The following is a 22,183-nucleotide window of genomic DNA, read 5'->3' as shown; positions in this document are numbered from 1 at the left end:
TGGAAGCTCCCCAGGGCAGGAGCATCCCATGTTCCTGCTTACAGCTTCCCTGGGCCAGGTCTCCAGAGGCTGGCAGGGCCCATGGTACATCTGAAAGAACATATTGCAGATCAAATGCCTGAAACAACCACCTTCCAGTAGTACCAGAGCTTGCTGGTGCAGTGTCCAGAGCCTTTACCTATTCCCTGTGACAAACCCCAGCACCATTCACCATGCGGCAAATCCACCTTCATCCCCTTTATTCCTGGGTGATGCTGAGGTTTAAAATCCTCTGTGCTTCCCACACCATAAGGTCACTTCTTGCTAAAAAACATTTACTATCGTGATGGCTTCGCTTTGTGCAGTTATCTGTTTATCAGCCACCAGCCTAATCTAACGTGCTTGCCTCTCTTCTTTTTTTATTCATCACACCAGATTAATCTTGAAGACGGATGATATCAAGTTAAACAAGCTTCTTGGGCCAATCAATCAGTTCTGGAGACAGCACCTCGCATTGCTTGATGAAACTCCCTGGTTGCCCTGCCTTCATGGGGTGATTACCTCCTGCTTCCCTTGGGACTGCAGCAAAAGGTTCCAGGAGGCATTTGTTTTGGTTTTTTTAATTGAGAGGTGAAACCTCTCCTAATTAATGATCCAGCTACAGGGCCTCATTTTGTCATTATTCCTTATTGATGAAAAAGGAATAACAATCACTGAATAAATTAGGGCAGTCACATTAAGACCTTCATGGTGTTCCTAAACAGTGCATGTTGTCTTGTGAACAACTGAGCATGAAGAGGCTGTTAGGAGTGGCTTGATGTCAGAAAGGGACACCCAGGATTATTGTCCCCTACTGTTACGTGTGTCTGAGTTACACACCCCCTTGGTTAGCCAGGAGGTCTTTGTGCCCTTCCTCATGTCCTCTCAGAAGCCATCCCAGAAGCTCTTTTGCTGGTATGTAGGGAATTCTCATGCTCTAATTCTTCATGGTTCATAGCTATATGAAGTTATAGCCATCTTTTTTCTTACCCAGCATTGTCCTCTAACTCAGTTAGTTCTTCACCCCATGTCTTTGTCAGACAGAGGAAAGACAAGCACTCCTGCCCCTGATCACCAAACACTTCCAGCCGCCTCTGTAGGATAAGGTCTCCCCTCCACTCAGTTCCTATTGATCTTTCTATGTAGCTGCTCCAGCATGAATTCATCTTTCCTGAGGATGTGCAACCCAAATGTTCAGTATTTGAGGCAAGGACTTGTACAGACCTTGTGTGCTGGTAATGATATCACACCTTCCTGTGTCTGGGGAAAGTCCATCCCATCTTAAGGTTACAGTTGCCTGTGTGATACCTGGTAGTTGCCCTCACTAGGTTCCAGACTTCAGCATGTGCTACAAGATCTGGGCATTGTCTCAAGTGCACAAATGCAGGACTTGCACTTCTCACAATATTCCATTCTGTTTCTGCTGGTTCTTGAAAAACAAGAGACAAACAAACACCTGTCATTCTGCTCTTCACTGACCAGATCTCCTGAATGTGTCTCGATGGCTAATGCAGTAAATACAATTTTGTCTTTTGGGGCCATTAAGGAAATGTCATTTAAAAATAATTTGTCCCATGATCTACCTTTGAGAAAAAGTCTTTCTTCTTACTTGCCATTGTCCGTCTGTAAACAAATTCCCTATCAACCTTATTTGTTCATCTGTTGAGAACCAACTTTTCCAGTTTCATCAAGGACTTCTTATGAAGTACTTTCTCAAGAGTATGCTTCCAGGGAAGAGATTTACTGCCGTTGTGTTAAGGGTGTTTCTTAGCTTAGCTAAGGAAAGAGAGAAGTCAGGTTAATCTGGCACAAACTTTCTGGCACCACCTGACAGGGTTTTGCCTTGCCAGACTCCTTTTTAAACTGTTTGGACTCTGATCTTTTGTCTACAGAAATCAAAGCTGGCTTTACTACAGTTTCAACAGTTTGTGGATCAAATCTTTCTGGCAACAACCTCTGAAGCGTCAAACAACTTGCCACATCCAAATCTTTTCTGGATCTCTACCCTGTGTGGTGTCACCTCCTACTCAAGCATTGTTTTCACCCTAAAGATGGGGAGGACACTCAACCAGTCTGAGGATAAGAGGAAAAGACAGGGAAATAACACCTGCCTTTCAAAAATATTGTATTTGAAGGGAAACTGTCTTCAGTTGCACAAAATCCACCTTCATGCAGAAAGCTAGAGCTTATAGACTTATGAAGACCTTCCCACAGAAGCAACAATCCGTCTGTCCCTGCTCAGTGCACAGCATACACTAGCCAAACGCTTCTGGTACAGCTGAGGTAGTACAGCAGAGGCTACAGCCCACTCAGCCCCAAACTTGGCGAAGACAAAGATGACAACTACTACTGTCTGCCCATACTGTACTGAGCAAACGACAGACAAGAAGTATCACTGGAGCACAAACAATAATCATGAAGGTGCCTTCAGGGCACATGAGCTGTATACGCGCACACAGCTATTTAAGTGTGCTATGAAATATCTCACCTTCTGAACCACTCCAAACCAGCCATAGAGATTCTGCAAGCCAAGCAGTTGTAGGGGAGGGACATCCAGGAAAGACTGGCATTTTTATACAGGCAATAAATCCTACTTCATGAAGAAACATGTTGAGGTAAAATTGCCAGTGGCTGTTTTAATAAGTATTTATGATACATAAAGGGATTTGATTCATAAAAGCAGTAATTATGCCTTTACTACAAAGCAGTACAAATATAAAGCCTCCTACCTATTACACTGAAACTGTAATTGCATCTCATTAAAAAATATAAGCAAATCAAAATTAAAAACTTGAGGGGGAGGAGAGAAGTGCTACCCAAAATCTTGGTGGTTAAACATTATGGGCTTTGTGTTGTGCCATTCAATCAGCCTAAATACCTCATAAAATAGAATGAAGCCCTAAAGATCTGGGTGGTGTTCGAGCAGCCCAGAAGATGGCTTTGCTCACCGAGGCAGGAAGTTTACAATGAGACCTGTCCACTTAAAAGGCATAAAAGAAACCTTGGCTTTAACCTCAGACTTGTGGGAATTCCATCAGTGCCTTCCATGTGGCTGTGACTGCACTGCTCCAGCCATGACAGAGCCACAGAAGAAGGTTAAAGCCTTCCTCAGCCGAACACTGTGAGTGATAGGCTCAAATAAGCATTTTAAATCCTATTTAAGTTCACACATCTGAAGATAGTCTTCTCTCCTGTGGCAAGAGAGGTGTAGCATTGCTGTATTCCTCTACTGGCGGTACCAGATAGGTAGAGGGTAAATTAATGCCAGGTAGAAAATAACAGCATCGAGGTCCATATGCTGGTGACCAGGGTACAAGGGCCTAGTGAAATAGTGAAATACCTGATGGTTTTGTCCTCCTCTATGCTAACTGCATCCCACATGGCCTTTGCCAGGACTCTTACGGGCTCCTCACTGGGTATTCCTTCAGCATCTCCAGAGTTTCAGCCTTTTAATATTTGCTACATTCATTTAATTGGTATGATTTGGGGTTGAGAGGCTCTCCCTCCTTCCAGGTACACCTTGTTCCCGGCCAGTTGGGATCATTTGAAGGCATTGTTATGTTCAAGATGAGTTCATTATGGTCATTGCCCCAAGTGACTTTAGCCCCAGTGCTTGCCCACATCAGTGGTCAGCCTTGCTATGAGGAGCACCTTCACAACATGTTGGAGCAGTGCTGGAGTTATTGATGCAACTTTCCTACCAAATATTCTTTGGTCTAATCGCTTTCTTAAACTACACAAACACAATCACTGCACCACAATCAATTATTTAACAGAAAATGATGCATTGAGTTAGAAACTAAATACCATTTAATATGCTTCAGGAATTCTAATTGAGAGGCTTCACTGTATTGCTAATGAAAACTCTAACTTTGTGGTGGTTTAAAATCTTCCTTGAATATAGATAAGCCAATATCTATATACTTTCTTTTAATGTCTGAAATTATTTTGCCATTTTAATGTAATCAGTCTTTCTATTTTGAAGAGGGTGCCCTTGTAGGTTATTTGTTTTCCTTATGTTTTGCAAATTGTTCCCTTTTCAAGATTATTTGTTTAGTGTCAAGAGGTTATTAAGCAAACCAAGAACAGTCCTTAAACTAATCAGACAGAAGTGACAATAGAGATCAGGAATAAATCAATATTAAAGAGGTTACTTTTAAAATTGATCTGAAAATGTAACATATTGGGGGAAGGGGAAACATATGCATAGCTCTTCTTAAAGTTGAAAAGATGAGCTGGAGGGACCAGATGCCTGAAGAGCATGAGGCAGGAGCCCCCATTGATAAAAAAGAGCTGAGCTCCAACATGCCACAGCAGATTTCCACTTTCATACATGTTCTCCCCGCCAGAATGACTCAAGTAAAAACCCTGGAGGCCTTGCAAGCAGGTGAGGGCTGTCTTTTCATCAGCACTTGCTTTCAGCAGTTATCGGACTTTGGGATCTTTCTCCAAGTACTTTGTGTACTACCACAAGTAGTACACAAAGCTCAACACTACAACCAGTCTTTCTTCGCCGTTGCTCTCCAACAGGTTGCTCATTAGCTAATTAACACAAATCACTGTGGGTCCATGCTCATGTGACTTTTCACACACTTGCCTCAATGCCCCCTTTAAGTACTAGTGAGATCATTGTCTCAGCCATGGTGGTGTTCTCCATGGTTTACTCACTTTCTCATCTCTCCTTCCGTTTGTTCACACAGCTGGTCAAAACACAGAAGGGGAAGGAGAAGAAAACCACCCACTGAGAGACTTTCTGGAGGACTTTTGGTCTCAGTCATTTCAGCTGGGTGCTAATCCTTGTGTAGCAAGGATTGTACCTCTGCCAAAGACACAGCGAACTCCTGCCACTGTAAGTAGCATTTTCCATCCCAAGGGCTTTACATCCCCTCCACTGACTTTTCCCTGGGGAAGATGGTGCAGGCACAGGACCTATGCTGACCAAGTGTCCTCCTGCAGAAGCTGCTCCTCTTGGACCAGCAGCAGGTCTCTGCAGCTTCCAACCCAGTCTGCAAAGCACCTAGGGATCGAGCTTTGCAAACCACAGGCAGAAGCTGGGTTTGTCAATAGTTGCAGGTGAGGTCATGAGCACTTTCAAATTCCCCAGGCTGGTAGGTCATCCTGGACCTTTCCTGATGTGACATCTCTGTGGTCTCATTTGGTACCTTATCAGAAGGTCACAGCCCCTCATGGTTCCAAAGCAGGGTTCCTTGTCCTGGCTGTGCTCTCACCGCACAGATCATGGCCTTCCCTCATGAAAGAGGACATGGCAAGCAAGTTGTGAAGTACCTAGGAGCTACCTGCCCAACACTGCCCTTACCAAGAGCCTTCATGCCCACCAGCCAGCTATGAACAACCCTCATGTTGCTCAGTGTTCAGTTTAATCAGCATAGTGCTCCTGATGGAGGCAGAGCAGAATGCTCTGGGGTCCCTGGTTTCAAACACAGCTTGCAGAAAAGCTGACATATTGGATTAACATAAAATCACCCTCCCATTGTCATTTTGGGCAAAAGATCCTCAAGCCAGGCTATTTATACCAGAGACACACAGTGCAGAACACGGCGCGAGTCCTCTGGTGCCGCTTGCTCCCAGTGCTAATTGTTTGGGAAGCGTCACCAGGATTATCGTTCCGCTCATGTTGTGACTGACTTTGGGGAAATTAATTTAAAGGGAGCAGCTGGTAGCAGTCCTGTGCTTTCAGAGGTGGCAGCATCGCGCCTTGCAGTATGTTTCCATCTCATGTAAGGATGCAACAAGCAGTCAAAGAGACAATCTCTGTGCATGAGACTGACTTTTTGCATCTTTAATAAGGAGTAAACACCTAAACTCTTATCTCTATAGTTCAGGAGTTTCCTAGAAACCACCCCCTCTGCACTCTCCATGGGACGGACAGCAAAGGGCACAGCAAACAGCCTCCAGCAAAGCTGTTGTTGCAGGAACTGCTGGCTGGGCACTTTCATGATGCTGTAAGTGGGGTTTGGAGATTGGGGATTTTTTCTTCTTCTTGATGTCACTTGAAATCAGATTTAGGCTGAAGTGAACAAAATAAGCCATTCATAGGTGGAGAGTTAGTAAATTTACTGGTCTCATTGTAATTTAAAACTTCCCTGTTTATTTAAAGCAGCAGAGGGGAAGGAAGGAAAGGTAGAAGGGCAAAATCTGGCAAGAAAGCTGCTGCTGTAAGCCTGGTGGTAAGCGCTGCTGTCTTTATCACAGAAGGGGGGCTCTTAAAAACAGAAATAACTACTAAGCCAGCCATCAACTAGGTGCCACTTCCCTTTTTTAAGCTATTCTGATTACAGTTGTCTTTAGAAAAGGGAAATAAAATATGCATTAAGAAAGACCTGCAATCAGAAATGAGGAATAGGACACTGCAAAGACAACAAACACCACAGTCTAAGTCACTTTCTTTGTTACAATCCTGAGATAAACAAAGCTGCCTAATAAATATTGATATTGTTTGTACATCCTGCCTTTGGAAATGAATAGCAAAGTGATGTACTAGCCCCTTTCCCTCTCTGGAGAGATGCTAAGCTCTACACACATGCATGTATATGCACCCCAAACTATTTTCCAGAGAATGCTGGAAAACAAGCCCACAGCACCATTAATAAATCCATAATGGGTTTTGGAATTGTTTAGCTGACACCACGCTTTACTCAGCTGTCTGTGTAATGCCCAAGTAAAATAAAGGTTTCCTGGTGCAGAATAATCATGGCAACTCTTATGCTGGGCCCAAGGAGTTAATATAAGCTGCCTCTGAGAGTCCCTTTGGATAATCTCTTTTGATGGGTCAGGGCTGCTCCCGGTCAGGGCTGCTCCCAGTCAGGGTGCACTCGTTACTGACCCCTTTGGTAGACCCGAAGCCAGTTTGGTTTCCATCCCAAACTGGTCTTTGTGTTCCCTGGGACATCCCTGTCAAAGCCTGCCAATGTGGGGCTTGGTTTCATGTTTCAAGGTAGTGCTACAGATCCAAGCACCCCTTTTTTTTCTGTTTCTCTCCTCTGTCCTGTGTAAAAGCTCAGCCACTGCTACATATTCGGCTTCATTTCAAACTGCTGCTCTCCCAGGTGAGTTCTGCACCCAATAGCCAGCCCCCCTTGCTGCCTCTAAAAAAGGACACAGTGACATTCCCACAGCAGTGTTTGGCCTTGCTCATTCCAGCTGAAGCTTTTCTAAACATGTGTCAATGTTTATGTAAATATTGAAGCAAAGCTCCAAGGCAGGGAGGCTGAGCACATCCCCTGCAGTCACAGGGCTGGGATGCAATGAGCTCCCACACACCAGACTGCCCCAGCTGACATCCTAACACAGCTTCCCATGATTCACAACATGACTGGGAACACACAGAAGCCACCATAGTGATGGCAAAGGCACAGTTAACTTGCTTCCAGGCTTCCCTCCTGCTACCATCAGCAGCCATCAAGCCAGTCCCAACTCTGGCCTCCTAACTCTGGCCGGCATCTACAGCACAGCCACTGGGAGCAGTGGCTTTTTGTTTTTTTCCCCTTCTGTCTCCGCAGGCAAGGATGATGCTCCCCCAGCACCAAGGGTACCACTGACACATCAAGCGGCTGACTGCTGGCCCCACTCTGAATTTTCCCCCATCCTATCTTCCGCAGAGCCCCTGCAGCAGAATCCTGCAAAACAAGAGGTCAAGCGACATCAGGGGTTGATGCAGGGAGAGCAAGGGGGTGAGTTATTCCCGACAAGATGGGGAACAAGAGCGGAATGCATCAGCTTGAAACACACTGACATCCTTCCACAAACACGGTGCTCATCTGGACCCACAGCCAATGCACCCTCCGTGGTCATCATGCAAACAATAGTCCTGGAAAATGCAACAGGGGATGCCACCTGGCCTCTTGTTTTGCAGGTTTCTACTGCAGGAGCTCTGCAGAACATAGGATGGGGGGAAATACTTAATCCTACAGAGGAATTGCTCATTCCTTCAAGGACTTAAAATTAACGAATGTAACCCTGCCAAAGTCGATTGTCCCAACTAGTGATGAAGTGCTGGATTCTGCAGGGTCCCAGCAGGTCAGCATCAATGCAGCACCCCAGTAGTGCACAGCGTATGGTCACCAACAAGCTTGATCTCTTCCTTGCTGGATTTGATAGGGAGGTTTCATTATGTTTGGAGCAGGCTGCCAGTGCTCCCACAAGATACTCAGCCACTTTGAGTCTCCCCAGGAGCTTACAGTGCTGGAACTGGACTTTTCTTTCCTTGTTTTTGGCTTGAATTTGAACTCTAGAGCCTTGAGCTGTCATGTTTTGGGTTTTGCCTGGCCACTCTTCACCAAGTGACGACCTTCATAAGGGAAGAAACCTGGCTGGTGAGTGAGTGCACTCATGACCACAGCCCCAGCTGCCCTCCATCACCCTGCAAAACAAAAGGACATGTGACATCAGAGGGTGATGGATTGAGAGCAAGGGGGTGGATTACACCCACCGGGACAGGGAACAAGAGTGGAAAGCATCAGCTTGAAACATGCTGATATCCTTGCACAAACATGATGCACATCTGAACCCACAGCCAATACATCCTCCACAGTCATCATGCAGATAACAGTGCCGGAAAGTGGAAGTGTTAGACAGGAATTTAGCGTTAAACCATGAATAAACCCAGTGGCACCCACCCACCCCTGCCAAGGCTTTGCTGGGTGTTGGAAGCACTGGCATTCTCCCCTCCCCACTGGAGCAGAACCAAGGATTAAGTTGTGAAGCTACTTTGTTCTCTCTCTGTATCTTTTTTTAGTACATCTGTTTGTTTTCTCTGCTAGTCAGATGATGACATGAACCACTAAAAACCATCTCCTGAATGTGCACGTCTCATTTAAACTACCTGGAGGTGTTTAATTATGGCTTAGCTCTAGCACACGCTGCTGCTGTTGCTGCATCTTATTTTATGTAAGTGCCTGGGCGAACCCCAATGCTCTGTGGCCCCCTCCTGCCCTACTGTGCTGGGATTACATAGGGATATACATAAAGGATATTTACAGTGCCCTCCACCTCCCCCTGCTGTCTCTAGCAAAATGCATTGCTTAGCATCATTTATTCTATGTATTTTTTACCATCACCTTACCAGCTTCTCTGGTGGTGGAGAGGTAATTTGCATTTAGCAGCCTCCCTTGAAAAGAAAGCAAAAATTAACAGTCAGGTGTAGGCAATACAAGCAGTATAAGATAATATAACACACTTCACTCACACTGATCATGCATCATCCCTCTCTAGTTTTTGTCCACAAAGCTTTGGCAGAGGCAGTGTGCAGATTTCCTCTGAAACAGCAGCTGGGGGTGAACCGATTGAGCTCAGTCAGTGCTTACACAAACCACTACATGTGCAAACCAGGTGGGTGTCTGCATTAGCAGGTAATTCTTGACGCACCCTTCTTCCCCAGCCCCAGCCATGCTTTTCAGCACTCCATATGCACAGAGCATTATTTGCTTTAGACTCTGATTTTTTGCAGGTCACAGAACCTACTGCTCATAATCTCTCCAGATCATGCTGGTTCACCTCAATCTTGATGTTTTGTTATTCCTTTAATTCTGGGGTGAGATGAAGGATGAAATTACACCTGAGATACCCTCCATGAAGTATAAGCACTAACTATAGGGGTGGGTTTGTTTTCTGGTTTTGTTTATTTGGCCAAAAAGCTATTGGGAATATTTTAAAGAAGCTTTCCCCTGAGGATTGCTATCAGCAGATGTTTCCCCACCCTGCACGGGCTAAAAGAACAGTGTCAAATCCTTGTCTTTTCTCTCCCTCTTTAATCCCTGCAACGAGGAATACGTTGGTTTAAATTAAAATCATTTTAATCAACAGACCATAGAGACCCCCTTTTGAAGTAAGTGGTGGTTCTGCCAGGGTTTTGCCAGCTCTATTCAAAGCACAGCCTCACCTCCTCACCCTCTGGCTACAGGCACTCCCACTGCCCACACAGGCTAAAATAAAGCTGTCCCATGGAGATTGCGCCCTGTGGACACTCCCAGACAGCCAAGATTGCACCAAAAAATGCTAATTTGGAGTGTGGGTGTTTGGGGCTAAAGATGCGTTCACTTCTCTATTCCATACGTGCTCTCTTTATAGGCTCTGTAGTACTTTTAAAGGCAGGGCTGGGCTGCTTGCACCAAAAGATGTGGTGCAGCAGAAAGACCACTGAACACTGAGCAAAGTGACTTGTGTTGCTCTCCAGGTCCTTGCTTACAGACATCCTTCTCCATGGGAGTCGAAGAGGGGGAGCAAGAAAAAGCTGGGAAAACAAGAGGGTAAGGAACCATGTCCTACCACACAGAAGGAACAGAGCAGCTAACAAAGCAATGGGACAGAATCTCAAATGGAGCAAAAGAGGAACTGCTGTACACAGCAGATATCACATGTGGGGAGCCATCATAGCAGGATGGTGGTGGGGACACCAGCATAGCTTGGGAAGCTGAGGGACTCACGGAGAAAATGGTACAAAGTTGCCACCTCAGATCTGAAAGTCTGAGCTAGGTGGCAGCAGGGTGGGAGCAGCTTTGGGAAGGATCTCAAAAGCTCCCAGAGGTATAACTCACTTTGCTGTGAGAGTCACAGGCTGAAACTCTGCTGTCCAGGACACACTAGCAATACAACCCTGCCAACTCCATGACTTGTACAATTTCTGTATGTACAGACCTTGGTCCCACCACACACCACTCAGGCAGCAAACACAAAATCATCCTTGCCTGGTGTGAGCAGAGGCAAATGGCACAGGATGGAGACAGAGACCAAGGAGCACAGGACCACAGCAGGAAGGTTGTGGTCAGGGTGATGGCAGTGAGCTGGGCACATTTTCAAGGACACCAGAGCACACAGGACAAAGAGAGAATATGGTGAAGGAAAGGAGTGACCTAGCCAAAGAAAGGGTGATTTTCCTTCCTAGAAACACATCTAGATTGTGTTTTATTTCAGTTATAGAGGTGGGAAGTCAAATAGCTCCATGAGTTATGAACAGCTCTACAGCAACGTGTTCTGTTACCATCAAAATAAATGCAGCCCCTGTCAGCCAGGAGCAGGGCAGGAGGCAGCACCCCAGCAAGAGGCTTCCCAGGGAGGCTGGCAGAGGAAACCTCCCATGGGCAGAAAAGGTAGGTCCTGCCAGAGACTGCCTTGACACCTGCACTCTGTCAGCATATTGCAAGTCAATCAGACTTGGAGTATTATCCAAGCTACACAGCTAATGTGAATTTCAGTGTTACTGTTGGGCTGTATGGACTGGCTGTCAGTGGGTCAGTACAGCCTGCTGTTGGTCACCGACACCAGACCTGAGGTGTATGGAAGGAGCAGGAAAATCTGAAACGCTGTTTCCCTGTGCCAAGCCTAACTCCATCTTTCTGTTAATCACTTTACTGATACAACTAAGTTCACAAATCCAATCAAACACCGGGGAAGAGCCAAATATTACAAACCCACCAGATGAGGAACCAAGAAGAGTGAAAATAAACTTTTTTTTTTTTTTTCATTTAATCCCAGAGTCAATCTGGGAGAGATATGTAATATATATATATCAACCAGCTGTATAGTGAGCCCAGTAATGGTCTGCTAGTTCTGCAGTACCTCTGCCAGCTTTAGCTGACATGAATTTCTAATGCAATTGAATCCGATTTTACTTCCCAAGGATCTCATTTCAGTCACTGTCACATATCCCACTGCCATCCCAATGTGCGAAGCCGGTGACGCCAGCTCAGCCGAATGTCAAGCCAGCGGTGGCTGATCGCACTACATCCTTCTCCGACTGGCTCAGCCCTGCAAGGCACTAGGCTCTGCCCAGCTCGGCTGCGAGGAGCGAGGGTCCTGGCAGTGGCTTATGTATCGCAGGAGTCACTGTTTGTGACTCCTAATGAAGTGTGAGTCAGCACCGCCACTGTAAACTGTGTCCTGCAAAGGCTTAAATATAGAAGCTCCAGCCCAGGATGGAAACAAGGATAGTCAGACCGTTGTGAATGAAGTAAAAGCAAACTCTAAGCTGGAACTTAGAGAATATTTTTACAGTGGGATTTTTTATTTTTTTAAACAAAATTATCGTTTTCCCCTTTTGTGATCTCAGCTGATAAGAGGGGGAAAAAAAACCCACAAGCAGAGTGTCCATGTTCTCTCCTTTCTTTTTATATTTGAAAGCTTTTCTTTCAATGAACACTGTATTTTCCATGCATAGAATTAGCACATATGGAAGAGAAATAGAACTTGAAGAGGAAACAGCCCCCACCCAAAAACAAAGGTGCTGAGCAAAGGGGCTACAAGAAGAGGAGAGTTAAGTGACAGGGAACCAGGGAGACAGAGCTTTGAGGTAAATCTCTGCATCACTCACACACAGCCACTAATGGCGAGTTACATGGAGAAAAGGCTTGGGGTTATGTTGGTTGTTTTTTTAGCAGATAATCTGAAGATTATACAGATAAGAAGTACAGTAAAAAATTCTGGGGCACCCTCACTTAAGAAGGGGAACACTATGGTGAAAGCTATGAGTGTTCAGCCCCCCTCAGGCTCAGCCCCACAGTGCTGTGCTCTGGTGCACCGGGCACATACATGCAGGGGTCCTGGAGCTCAGAGGTATAGAAGTTTCTCATATCCATGAAGTTCAAAGGGATCTGAGCACTAGATGCCTTTGGAAACCAGCAGGTCCAGATTTCTATCTTACTGCAGCTACAAAAATAATGTGATTAGATGGATTTGTAGAGGTAAAGCCAAAAGAGCATCCAGTGCAGTGATAACGCCATTTCACAGTCACTCAGTAGGACCTGGAAGGATCTTAGGCAGCACAGGTCATGACAGTCTGGAGCTATGAAAACAGGGATGATGCAGGGATTAGCTCCAGGGACTCACTCCCTGCAAGAGCCCTTCCACCAGCATCACCTTATCCACACCCCATCACTCCACACACCTCCACCTCCTCTGAGCCCCAAAACCCCTGTGCCTCAGAGCCTATGAGGAAAGCTATTTGCCACCTGTTTTCCCTGCCATGATGCCAAAGCAGACAGTCAATCAGGGGAGACCATTAATGGGGACAGTCCTTGCCCTTCACCCTACATCACCAGCTAACCCTCTCCAGGCCCAGCCCTGGTCCCAGCAACAGTGGCAGTGCCTGGGCAGGCAGCCCAGCTTGGTAGGGCTGCCATTCCTGGCATTATTCTCTTCAGGAGTGACCCTCAAGGTCAGCTGCATCCCCAACGCATTGCCAGCAAATGATTCCTGTCCTGGGGGAGGAAGCTGGTAAGACCTTAACAGGAAAATCTTAACCCTTCCAAAATGGACCTATCAGAGATGCAGTCACTCTGGTGTGCAGAAAGAGCATCACCTGGGGCACAGAAACACACCAAACTTCATTCTTAGAGGACTATATTACAGGCTGGCAGACAGGTGTATGTATCTCTGCAGATACACGGAGAAAGAAAAGTTGATGGAAAATCAATAGTGTATATGAACTCAAGGAGTCATCTGGCTTGGCTCCCCATGCCAACACAGCTATGCTACAGCCAAATCTGATGGATGTCTAATGCAGTCTTATTCTATGCTTCTTCCCAGGCAACCTGCTCCCACACTTACCATCTGAAAGATTCTCTTTCTCTTTGACCTTGCTACTGTATCTCAAGATCCTCACATCTTCCTATCCAAAATGATTACAAAGAACACCTTTTATTTCCTCTTTTGCCATTAGTGACCATTCCTTTCTGCCCCCTGCACAGCCTTCTTCAGGCTGAGCAGCCCAATCCACCCCTCTTTCCTCTCAGGTTGCACCTTCCAGGTTGCAGACTGGTTGTCTCCTGGACCATCCCCAGCCATCTCATATCTTTCTGGTTGCATGGTGCCCACGAGTGAAGACTGCTCCAGGTGAAATCTTCCCAGAGCACTCCCTTGGAGGCCCTGCTCCAGCTCAGCTCAGCACATCTCAATATGTATGACTTTTCCACAGCATACACAGTCACTTCGCATTTAGTCAGTAGTCCTCCATACTGCCCCTGAATCAGCTCCCTGGATACAGTTCCAAACCATCCCTCTGCTTCTCTGGCTTCCCAGCACATGTCCATGCCAGGGGCTGCCTCCAGGCAGAGGTAACTTGCACCTTGAATTCTGTTTTTTTTTACATCCCTTTCCTCTGTTTGGTCAAGGTAATTTTGAATTGAATCCCCTTCTCTGCCTCCATGTCATCTGCAGATTTAACAGACAGGTATACTACTTAATCAGTCCCAGCACTAATGATGGTACTGAATAGAGGAGAGCACAGGGGACAGACTGGCACTGTCCCACACAATACTAGTTCTCTTAGCAATGCATCATCCATACCTGGTCTTATGGTATGTTACTCAGTGCTATTTAAATCACTGTATAGAAGATTCATCTAAGTCATATGACCAATATTTGCAGTATTCCCACAGCTGTTTTGAATGTAATTTGCCACAGTTGCATATAATTTTCTTATTTATCAGCAATAAAAGAGAGAAAAGAAGACAGCTCAACACATGTTAAATCCATGGGTTTCTCTGCATTACCTGATGCTGACTCTGATGCTTGCTCAAGGAATTGCCACCAAGAAAGAAGACCATAAGGAAACACATGGGGAATCACGAGGCCACTCTGCCCCTAAAAGACTTGTAGATACAGTGAGTTTAAAATGTCTAAGGGCATTGGCTGACCTCAGTTTGCAGGTAGAGATGATCACCCAGTCTTACCCCAAGCCCCTCTGTAAACCACAAGCCTGATTCCTCCCCCTCTGCTCCCTCCCACCACCACTCTGTGACAGCTAAGGCAAGTTTTTAGAAACTCATCTCTGCCACTGTCCATACCTCATTTCACAGCACAGTTTGTGGATCTTTCAGGTCAGAGAGGACTGTTACATTCACCTGTTTGACCTTCTTTAAGCAATTGAGGCTCTCGTATTTCACTTGAAGATTTCCGGGAGCTAATCAAGTGATAAACATTTAGAGATACCCCAAAATTTGGCTATTGCAATGAATCCCTGCCTACCTGACAAGTTTGCTTTTCTGTTGCTTGCAGAAAGTAGTTTGAGGAATCTAATATGAGAAGCAAGCTCCATTTTTCAGTTCAAAGTCTGCTAGGATACAGAGCTTTCTGGTGGCTACAAGCTGACATAAATTCATTCTCATGGCATCTTGCTTCCATGAAACAAACTGCTTCCTATTTAAGATCCATCTAAGAAAGTAAAACTTGGCAGTCTTATTAGTCCACTAATAGAAGAGAAAAAGTAAAAGGATGGCTTCTGGTTAGTTGTAGGTAGTTAGTTAGTGCACTAGCTCAAAAGAGAATTAGCTTGGACAAGCTATCAAGGATTCTGCTTCATTGTTGTGCCTGGAATCAAAGATGCTATCTCTTAAATCAGACATAGCACCCTGTATATTGTTCATCTTCCATTCTCTAAAACCATCATACGGCCTCTGCATACATGGGGATCACACTAGCCTACAATTGCTTCAGTTTTACCTCTCTGTCTTGGGTTTGGTTTTGGGTTTTGTTGGGTTTTGGGGTTGGGGAGGGGTTTGGTTGTTTTTGTGGTTTTGTTGGGTTTGGGTTTGGATTGGGTTTGGTTTGGGTTTAGTTTCCTTTGGAAGGATGGTGGTGGGAAACAGAAGAGGAAATCTGAACTGCAGTTCTCAGAAAGCACCAACCACAAATTAATTCAACAGCTACGTATTTGATTTGTGCTGTTCTGAAGTAAATGGACATCCATCCCATGCTCTGCGCCATGGGCTTCAAAGACTGTACTTATCAATACAGAGGATTATTGATTACACAAAGACCAAATCAAATGACTTTTGATCAGGAGATCTGAGAACATCAGGAGAGCTGAGAACATCAACAAAACAGACCACCACAAAATCCCAAAGAAAGATTAAACCTGACCTTGATCCTGCCCCACTAAAGCCACTGAGCACCTGCCCACCAGCTCTGATGGAGATCTGACCAACTCCATAGAGAATATCTATTCCACCAGGCAATGGCTTTTCCTGAGCCCTTCCACTTACACAGCAGAGCTGATTATAGATCTGGGGAGGCTAATGAGTCCACATGTAAGGAAAAACAGGCAACAAAGTTTCATGTAGATGAACAAATTAAGTCACAAATTAAGTATTTTGTGACCAAGAGAGAATTATTCCTTACAGTGTCCCCCTGATTTTGCTGCCCTACGGAAAGATGATGGAAAAGATTTAAGCAGAGCTTATTTTGATACTGTAAAAAGCAGTTTAGGCAGAGAGTCACTGCAGGGATCAGCAGTCATGGACTCTCGTCCTGTCTTAGGTTGGCAAAACAACGTTCCCCTGGAAAAGAGAAAACATTACATCTCTGAGCAGCCTTCCTGCCCCAACTCTCTTTTCTCATAGCTTTAAACAAACTTTGTTTGAGGAAAGATCAGAAATGAATTAAAGCTAAGACTGTTTTAAAGAACTGCCTTGCTTTGATCCAAATGCTATTTCCTTTACAATCAATTTCTCTTCACATCAGTTTGAGCCTTTTTTAAGGATCAGCTGGAACATCTTTCCTCTTTTCTATGGTAATTCGTAAAGCAATATGAAGTGCACATAGCTTATTGAGACACAGTGTATGCTCCACAGAGACATATTTGTGCATGGTCTTCCTACCTCTCATTGACAGCTAAGGCTTTGGTAGAACCTGATGCAGCACTGTGACTCACCCAACTTGTAATGGTTTAACTGGAATCACAGAAGTATTCTTGCTATGCACAGCAGTGTCTTTTGGAGATTTCACAGTGTAGAAGCTGTAATAACTTTATGTATCTTGAATAATGGAATTGCTGGAATCAATGGGATTTTGCATGTTAATTGCAAACACACCCAAAAACGCACAGGAATGTATTGGTTTAATTAGTGTTTCAGTTCTAATAATGTTCAAGCTTCATTCCCACATTGATAAATTGCAGCAGTGCTACTCCTTGAGGATGCTTTGCCTTTTGAGAGGGGATGCTGAAGTTTACGATCCAAGCTCTCTGAGCTGCAGCACTGCACTCAGCAGGGGCTTGGAGGAGTTGCACTTCAAAGATACTTGACACCTCTCTTTCACAAGCAAGTTGCTAGATGCAAAAGGAGCTGCTCTGAGCTCTCTGCAAGTTACTAATAGCACTCTCCCGAAAAGGTGTTTACACAGTGACACTTACTGGGCAGGACAAAAAATGGGCCTGGATCATTTCCATCTCTGGGGTACAAAGGCTGAGATTCATTATAATACAACAGCAAACACTGGATAACCAGTTGCCACACTGGCAGTCAGAGGGTAGCTACATGTAATATACTTAAGGATTGGTTGTGACTCCACGGATACTGAGAAAAACTAAGTTTGAGGAGAATTAGATCGGTATACCTGGAAGCAGACTATGGTCATTGGGCTCTCAGGAAGAACAGCTCCATGAAAAATGAGGTACCAGGAGAAGCAATTGTCAAGAATTCAACTGTATACCAAAACAAAACAGAAAGAAACCCACCTGGATCTGATCTCCATCACCTCATGCATTCACATGCTGCAGCATGGCTGATGTGAAGTTTCAGGAGTAGGATTACAATAATGAGGGAAGAGCAAGACACTACCTGAAAAGCAACTGCCTCCCCAAGGAGTTAAAACATTTTCTGCATTATCATACCGTCAAAACTGCGCCTTAAAACTAATACTGGACAAAGAATCCCTGCTGATAAAGTCTGTGCTCACACCTTCAAATAAATTATTCTCCTGGGCACCTCCCCCTCCTTCTCAGCAGCAGATCTCTCTTCTTTAGGATGGGGATCACATCACAACACTTAAGCAATAAGCAATTTGTTGACAAAGAGAAATGACACCAAGAAAACATTTCAGCTGCATTCTAGACTTGGGTTAGATATTTTTTGTTTGTTTGTTTTCTAGACATGATCTGGCAGCTTCAAGCGAAAAGAAGAACCAGGATCATGTGAATGTCCCCTCTCTGGGGGGAGCGCAGCCAAAGGCTGCAGGCAAGCCATGTTCTCGGTGTCTCCGTGCTCACAGTGCACTGGAGGAAATAATCCTGCATTAATAGAGGAGCAGATCACAGCAATCAAACAGACCTTTTCTGTTTCTACCCTTGCCCATGCAAGAAAACCAAAACAGGAGAGGGATATGCCATCAGCCCCCTGTGAGGAAAATCTACTCCTATTTATGAGTACAGAGCTGTGCCACACAACGTAATGGTTAATACAGGTTATTTTATAATTGAAATAACCCAGAGAAGATGAGTATTTGTGGCTTTCTCAAGGAAGCAGAAATGTAACTCACAGCTCCTTCAGAATTATACCCTGCAAAACCTCGAGAGCAAGATCCTGCAGGCCAAGTCAGAGCAGTGGCTCAGCATCTTCCAGGCTGTGATCTGAAACCACCAGCTCTCAGGGCATCAGCCTGGAACACAGGGGAAAGAAGTATGTTCAAGCTTAGGACATCAAATCATACCGCAGCTTCAGCTTCTTGCCTACCCAAGAGGTAGCGTCTCCGTCCCCTGTGTCATCCCAGGGAACCAGCACCGCCCTCTACTGTCCTCTTCATAACTCATCTTTAAGGCCAATAACAAACTGGTCCTGAATAAGAAGAACCAGAAAGAGCTCAGCCCCTTGCTTTAATCCCTGACAAAGCTTTCAAAAATGAAACTCACTCGAGGGCAAGTGGGCTCTAGAAACAATGAAGCATGTCCCCCATTTCTGCTGTGGCATCTGCTATGTGACCAAGGGATTATTAACTTCTGAACTAGCACGGGCTTGGTCTAAAGAAATGGATACCCATTTCCATGTTAGCCACAGTTTCATAATCAAGTTGAATCTCTTTCTGCCATTAGACATGAAACCAGCTGAGAGCAGGCTCTCACCCATAAGCACCAGGGTGTCTGCATGGTAGTTCATCTCTCTCGTCTGTAATTAATCTCCCAAGTCTCTGTACGATGCAGACATTCACAGTAAAAAGGACCAAACTTCTTTCAGTCTCAAAGTCAGTGAAAATTCAGTTAGTCTTTATTTCATTCTGACAGGCTGCTTTATCCCAGAGACAATACTAAGATGCAGGATCTTAGCAGGAATTTTTTCTCAGGGTTCAGTCCAATTACAATAAGGAAAAAAAAATTCTTACCAAAAAAAAAAAACACACCATAAACATAAAAACATACTAGATTAAAATAGATTTATGAATGATTTTGCTTCTATCTGCCGTAGACCCCTTCAATATAATTAGTCTGTGGCATAAACAGAAAAAGACCACACAAGCATCCACCAAACCCATACTCCCTACTTTGTGAGTTCACAGATTAGGCCCATTTGGGCTCTGTAAGACACTGAAGGAGCCAAGCAAAAAAAATAAGCAAGCATCAAATCACTAAGAAAAATTCCCAGAGTGACTTTGAAAAGCAGTAAGCAGAAGCCCGAAGCGTGGTTCAATGTATGTGTGTAAAGCCATGAGGCAGCACTTTGTTCTTCTAACAGCAAAAGGGAAAGAGAAGAACCCAGACATAAGGCTATTCTGCCCCATCAACCCAGGCCCTACTCCACAAGGGGATGAGCATCAGGGAGAAAATATGGAAGTCCAGATGCTGGGAAATAGAGGCACAAGAGTGTGCATGGGATACCAGACATGCAGCTGCTCTTGCAACGGGTTCCTCAAAAAACTCTTTCTGTACACTGGCTGGTAAAAACTTATCCCCAGCAGCTAACCTGCTTCACTCAAGCCAAAGCAGGATTTCCTCACCCATCTCCCTAGAGACTTGCCAGGAGCTCCCCAAGCCAATGAAGGTTAAATCCAGTGCCTAGCCATAAGCCTGCCAGTTTGTTGGAGAGCAGAATAACCCAAACACCTTCTTCCAGGGAACTGCCTCGGATGAGGAGTGTCTGGCACTCCTCTTGGGGCTCTCAGCAGCATCCCTGTTTCTCCTTCCAGGGTGTTTTGTGTGCTTGGATTTCTTCCTGCTCCCCTCTTTTCCAGGCATCCCCTCCATACCCAGCGCTGCCAGGCACGGTCAAGGACCACACCAGCACCACAAATATCAGGATATCTATATTGCTTTGAGAGCATGAACACCTGTCCATTTCTATTATTTTTAATCTTTACTTTTTTCCCCATTACTTTAACTTGAGCACACAGCTGAGCACAAAACAAGAGTCCCCTTTGTCTAAAATTCAAACCTTCCGCTCACTTCAGGGATGTTACCCTATTTGCACAACGCCTGATCACCGCACATTTTTAAAGGCATTTACTGTATTTATCAAGTAAAATAACACCTCTGAAGGGTCAGACCTCCAGAGCAGACACTGACTAATGGCTGTTTGAGACACCAGTATCACTTGGTAAAGCCAGTCCCAGAGAAATCTGAAGCCATCCCCTGAGTACACATTAATTGTCCTCCTCCATTACAGACTAGGGGACCACAGTATCCCCACTACAAACAGCCCCTTCTCTTTGTGCCATGAAACATACAGAATCCTTGGACCACATCTGAGGGAAGAAGACTCAGTTAAAGCCCAGAGAGTGATGAGCCCACTGTAGACTGTGTACCCATCCACAACACTGCCTCTGCTTTTCTGGACAGCCGCACCACCAAACAGTGACATTTTTCATCTCCCAATTGCTTTTCCTTCTTACTCCAGAGGAAAAAAACAAACCAACCAACCAACCCACACAGTGAGCTACTACCAAGATGACTTGGATGGAGGACCCTGTCCAAGCACCAGTGCCGAAGATGCTGGGTGAGAGCCATCAACCCCCCACAGAGGCAATCTCAGAGGACCCTGCGATGAAGACAGGAAAGGAAAGAGCCTGCCAGCAGCTGGGAGAGACATTCATTCTATTGATTGTGTAAACTGTCAGTGAGGTGGCAACGAGCTTTTTTTTTCATTTCTATCCTAGGGAATAATCCAGCCTGATAATTAGTACATAAGAGATAAGTGGAAAATGAGACATCTAGCGAGGGTGGTTCAAGCCTCCTCATGACACTGATAATGTGCAGATACATAGATCACTGTCGGGGCAAACCGCCACTGTGAGCCTGTGTCTTCCCATTGCCTCATCAATCCATCATCCGCTTAGCTACTGACACCTTGGCAGGCACACACCGCCAGCCCTGCATTTGAATTGCGAGGAGCAGGCTCCACCAGGGAATACAGATTTAAAAATCTAAGATTCAAATTTGTTTAAGTATTGTGAACAGCAATTCCCTTGCAAGGCATCTTCATTGCCCTTTTGCCAAGGGGGAACAGTTGGGTCTTTGTTAGAAGTACAAATTGCTTCTTAATGCAAAGGATAAAGCAGAGCCCAGGCACCTCCTTAGAATTCCTCCTGGCTCTTGCTAATGCTGCTGCATGTCAATTTTAATTTTTTGAAATTTAAACCAAGGGCTTTGTGTCTAAGCTCCATTTTGTTGGAGGGAGGGGAGGAATAGTCAAAAAGGATTATGGATCCTGGGGGAATTGAGGATCCATAGCAATTATACTTCATTTGGGTCTCAGACACCGGTTTTAATCATATTCTAAATAGTACAAATTGACAAGACATTAGAGATTGAGAAGTGTCTAACACATGTACCTGGTTATGAACTCTGCTTCCTTCAGCTGGGTGGATGTTTGAGGAAGGGGTGAAGGAAGGAATTGCTTTCCCTCTCTGACCCTCCGCTTCAGCCAACAAGAAGACAATACCCACCAAAAATAGGTAGGTGATAGGAGAGACTGTAAGAACTTGGTCGTCACTGGGCTGCTCCAAAGTGGGGCTGAAACAAGTCCATCCTCGCTCTGGTTCCCTTTCCTTCTGCAACATCAGGGTAAGGCAAAGCTCCAGCCATGGCAGAGCCATTGCAGTCCAGCTCCTGTTTCTCTCTTACCTGTGAAACTGAACTAATGTGGCAATGGGCAGTAAGCTGATAGGGAGGTCAGAACTTCAGGAGGGAAGTGAAATGACGAGACAGTAAAATGAAAGTAAGTGCTTTTATAAATCAACTTAGCTCTTTTAGCTTTAGCAGAGCAGCCAAGGAGGTTACCTTCATCACTGGGGTGATGATGATGAAAGATGCACCTCCTCCAAGAAAGGCTGGGAACCACATGCAGTAGTTACACATCTCTGTACTTTGAAAAGGACCTGGAGTGGCTGGGATTTACCAAGGCTCAGCAGGAGCCTTTCCAAACAGACTGAATCCAGAAGCCTTTGGTCC

Source organism: Pezoporus flaviventris, unplaced genomic scaffold (genome assembly GCF_033815535.1).
Source record: "Pezoporus flaviventris isolate CSIRO_AGI_PZ_B2104156 unplaced genomic scaffold, CSIRO_AGI_Pfla_v1 ptg000001l, whole genome shotgun sequence".
In the NCBI taxonomy this organism is placed as follows: Eukaryota; Metazoa; Chordata; class Aves; order Psittaciformes; family Psittacidae; genus Pezoporus; species Pezoporus flaviventris.
This window is presented reverse-complemented; position numbering follows the sequence as displayed.